At 39.8% G+C, this 5,141-nt stretch overlaps 1 pseudogene; it reads left to right on the top strand.

The window, feature by feature from the left end:
• The first annotated feature begins 224 nt into the window (after positions 1 to 224).
• LOC149007821 (aldehyde oxidase GLOX pseudogene) lies at positions 225 to 1,880 on the top strand (annotated as a pseudogene).
• The last annotated feature ends 3,261 nt before the right edge of the window (positions 1,881 to 5,141 follow it).

Here is a 5,141-nt window from a genome sequence, read left to right as displayed (position 1 = left end):
TCCTTTCTAATTCAAGCATTTACGTGGAAAATGGCCATGGTGGTTTGGGTTTCATCGTTCGTCAGGTGTTTACAAATGTTGTATCTGCCGTGTCGGTTCGAGGACACTTTGCAGATGCTACGGTGGTGATCGGGATACATAGTATTTAAACTGGGCCAACCCATGCACAGGCCACAGACAATAAAGCAAAACCAACCTGCGAGAGCAAGAACCCAGAATCGATCATGACTCTTCTTTTTCCTAGGCTTCTCAGTTCCTTCTTCATTTTCTTCCTACTAGTCAATATTAAAAATTCAATTCCATTGGTATCAGCAAATCCACGAGGCCGATGGAACCTTCTCCATAAAAGTATAGGAATTTCAGCCATGCACATGCAGTTGCTCAAGAACGATCGAGTTATCATCTTCGATCGAACCGACTTCGGCCCTTCTAATATCTCCTTGCCCAACGGGAAATGCCGCAATGACCCAAACGATAAAGCCCTCAAGCACGATTGCACTGCTCACTCTGTTGAGTACAACGTGCTTGATAATTCCATACGAGCTCTGATGGTGAAAACCAATACTTGGTGCTCCTCCGGCGCCGTCACGGCTGACGGTGTCCTAGTCCAAACAGGTGGATCCAACGACGGCGAACGTGTCATAAGGAGGTTTCAGCCCTGTGGTGCTTGTGACTGGCAAGAGATTTCTAATGGACTGAATGTTAAACGCTGGTATGCCACCAATCACATTCTACCTGATGGACGGATCATTGTAATCGGTGGTCGTCAAGAGTTCAATTATGAGTTCTACCCAAAATCCGCAGCCACTAATCGGGTCTTCTTCTTGCCATTCTTGTCACAAACTAGTGATGCATATGAAGACAATCTCTACCCTTTTGTTCACCTCAATGTTGATGGCAACTTGTTCATCTTCGCCAATGATCAATCCATCTTGTTCAACTACAAAACTAATTCCGTCGTAAAAAGATTTCCACAACTTCCGGACGGGAATGCTCGGAATTACCCAAGTACAGGTTCCTCAGTTCTGCTCCCACTAAAGCTTAGCAACTCAGGAATAAATGTTGAGGTTCTCATCTGTGGTGGAGCTCCACGAGGAGCTTTCCAGCAAGCCAACTCTGGGAAGTTCATTGCAGCACTTAACACATGTGGAAGGATCAAAATTTCTGACCCGAATCCGAAATGGACTATAGAGATAATGCCCCTTGCTAGAGTGATGGGAGACATGATTTTGCTACCCAATGGCCAACTCTTGATCATCAATGGTGCTGCAAGGGGGGCCGCCGGTTGGGAATTGGGTAGAGATCCAGTTTTCCACCCAGTTCTTTACCAACCCAATAACCCTAATCGTTCCACTCGGTTCCAAGTATTAAACCCAACTACCATTCCACGTATGTACCATTCCACTGCATTATTACTACGTGATGGTAGAGTTCTAGTAGGAGGAAGCAATCCTCACCAGTACGACCAGTTCACCCGCATTCTTTATCCGACGGAATTGAGCTTGGAGGCATTCTCACCTCCTTATTTGGATTTGGAATATGCCAAAATTAGGCCGACAATCACTGCACCGGTATCATATACCAATCTAAGGTATGGGCAACATTTGGTGATACGGTTCTCGGTATCAAGTGAAGGCAAGGTGGATTGGAAGAGGGTACAGGTGACGATGGTGTCTCCATCTTTCACAACACACTCCTTCTCCATGAACCAGAGGGTGTTGATCTTGAATATTGGGCATGTGTTGCCCGTGTCGAAAACCTCATACGCCATGGCCGTTTGGGCTCCAAATTCAGCTTTCTTGGCTCCTCCTGGTTATTATCTTCTCTACGTGGTCCATCAAGACATACCCAGTGAAGGGGTATGGGTTCACATCCAGTGATTTACCCACCATGTATCAGGTTCAATTTGACAGCTACTAGGAGAATGTACTTTAAGTTTGTGAATTGTTTTCGCTTCTCTGCTTCCTAGTTAGTAATGTCAACTCAGATATTTTTCCTTCCTTTATACATAGTTTCAGTTGCTGATGAACCCAGATGTCCTTAAGAGTGTAACCACTCTTTCTCATGCTTACCAATTCAATATACTTCCAGCCTCTTAGTATACGTTTGGTAACGGTCTTTCCTAAGAACATTCTTTCCCAGAACTGTATGTATCCTACGTTTTCTTCAAAGTATGGTGCTCTTGAGTACTGTTTTGGCTGTTTGATAAAATCTCTGCCCAGAATGTTTGAAAGCAACTATAGAACAAGTTGGCGTTTGATAATTTATATATGTTCTTAACAACTATTTTTTATGACAAAAGATGCCATTAATACATATATGAAATAAGGAAAAAATATATATTTAAAGTCGATACACTAAATCATACTTTAATATTTAAAATACAAAAAACTGAAAAAAAGATAATTATTATTGCCCCTTATACTGTAGCTTAATTACTGATAGAATTAGAACCTTACTTTTTATGACATTCTTATTGCCCCCTCACTTCTAATGGTGTTAAGAGGGTGTTTAGGTTGGATATGTAATGCCTATTTTGCCTTCATTAGAACTAAAAGCCAAAAGATGAAATTAACTTCATTTAGAAAAATGGTATGAAACATCATTTCTTTGCCATCATATTCTTGTCATTTTGAATTTCAAAGAAACAAATCTGATGAGATGAATAAATAGTAATAGACCTTAAGGGTTATTTTGGGATTTTCGAAAATGCAAAGACGCCATGTCATTGGTTAACTGACGGAAATTAATAGTAAGGGCATCATAATTCCATACAAAGTTATAAGAGACATGATTTTGCTTCCTAATGGCAAGGTCTTAATGATCAATGGTGTTGCAAGGGAGGTTGCTAGTTGGGAAGCGGGTCAAGATCCAGTTTTGTACCTAACACATTACCAACTTGACAACTAGAATGATTCCACGCAATTCCAAGTACTAAATCCAACTTCCATTCGGTGTATGTACCATGCCACTACAATATTACCATGTGATGGTAGAGTTCTAGGTAGGAAGAACCTGTAAAATCTTGATCCGATAACCCATCATTGCAGGTACAAGGACCTAGAGTGCTAGTAGAAGACAACTTCGGATCAATTGAATAGAGACCGAGAGTTCAAAAATTGAACCTATGAACATTGATGAGGTAGGAGATGACCTAAACACTATAATTGATTTTGGGAGGAGACAGAAAGCCAACCCAAAAAAGCTTAAAAATACAATTTTGGCATGCACGGAAATTGATGCAAGAACACCCTAATGCCAAGGTAAAGTATGCCATTAAATCAAGCATGTTTAGAGGAGTCTACCCTCCAAAGCCCAATAGAAACTGCCATGGGATGAAGAAGTTCTAGGGGTAGTCATCAATGATTTGGTTCGCTTCTCTTACCTAAAAAAAAAAATTAGTTTACATTTCCTACCAAAGAAAATTTTTGTTTGCGTCAAACTTTTTTGGGTTAAAGTCATGTGTATATTTTTTTTTTTGTATTGTTTATTTAATTTACCTATATTTTGTCTTTAATTTACCTAAATTTTGTTGGGAAAAAAAATCATTATCAATAATTTACATTTTTTTCAAATATTGGGTCCCACAAAATATATGTGGGATTTATTTCTTAATATAATAAAATAATTTAGAGGTGGGACCAATGGGTCTTACCATGTGATGGTAGAGTTTTAGGTTGGATATGTAATTCTTTTATTTTTTCTATTTCTTCAAACCCATAAACCCAAAGCAGATTACCTTTTTTCTCCAAAACCCTTCGCAAGTTTTTCTTGTTCTTCTATAACCTAATTCTGCAACCATCGTTTGGCAGAATTTTTTTCCTTTTCAAACCCATCGCACCGCTGCACTATTGTTTCAATTCCACCTCGAAGATCGCAACGAAGAAAAAAAAGGGAAAGAAGAAGAGAAGAAGAACTACAACCCAACCTAGGGTTTGCTTCTTACGATTTAGAATCATGAAAAAAAGGGAAAGAAGAAGAGAAGAACCGAACCACAACTCCAACTTGCTGGTCACAATGTAAACCAATAATTCGAGTTCCAGAATCACATGGGCTAGATTCTTCATCACAAACATCTGCGAAAATAATAGACAATCACTGTGATCGGGTTACCTCAACTTGTGTAAGTGCATGTAACATCTTCTTCTCCAACTCTTTTTCTCTTCAATCTTTCTCTCTTACCTCAATCATGTCTCTCGCTTATCCCGGTCACCAAGGTGTTTTAACGTACAAATCGGACCCGCTAGAGTTTGCATCGATCGCAAACCCTCACAAATCCATCGCAACCAATTTCTTTCTCTGCACTACAATGGGCTCGACCAAGAAGAAAAGGAAAGAAGAAGAGAAGAAAGAGAAGCCAACATTGCCTTCACCTTTGCTTCCGATTCTGATCACAACCTCTACCATCGAACCAGGTAACCCTTTCTATATCCCGTCTCCCTTGTTAAGCTGGCCCTTCAAAAAACCCATTGAGCCATAATTTGTTCCCTAATTCTCTTTGGCCAAACCAGATTTGGTTTTTTTCCAAATTCCCAAACCAAATTTACCAAACCAAACCAAACCATTACATATTTGGCTGAACCATATTATTATTATTATTTCTTCTAATCTACTATTTTGATAGAGAGAGAGAGAGAGAGAGAGAGAGAGAGAGAGAGAGGGGGAGGGGGAAAGAGGGAAAAAAAGGGAAAAAGGAGATTTGATCATATCATTGTTTGGCTATTGCATTCTGTGACGTTTTAGTTTTTTTTCAAAAGGTGAAGACTAAAGAATTGCAGACAATTTTTTCAACATGGCCACTATCGATGGTACTATTGCTCCCACTGGATCAGAATATTTTCCCACTCTTCATTCTCTTTCGGTAAAATTTGACGGCACAAATTACTTGATCTGGTCTCGATCTGCTTACCTGACTATTGCTGGAAAAGGACTAGTTGGATACATTACGGGCACCACTATCAAACCCACTACCGCAGGTGTTTTACATGATAAATGGATATCAAATGACTCTCTTATTATGTCATTCCTTTTGAATTCCATGCATCCAAATATTGCCCGGAGTTACCTATTACTTAATGCTGCAGCCCAAATCTGGAAGGCTACTACTGAAACATATGGACAGTTGGGGAATGATGCACAGG

The sequence above is a fragment of the Hakea prostrata genome, chromosome 8 (assembly GCF_041222555.1).
Source record: "Hakea prostrata isolate BN-2017 chromosome 8, UWA_Hpros_2, whole genome shotgun sequence".
In the NCBI taxonomy this organism is placed as follows: Eukaryota; Viridiplantae; Streptophyta; class Magnoliopsida; order Proteales; family Proteaceae; genus Hakea; species Hakea prostrata.
This window is presented reverse-complemented; position numbering and strand designations above follow the sequence as displayed.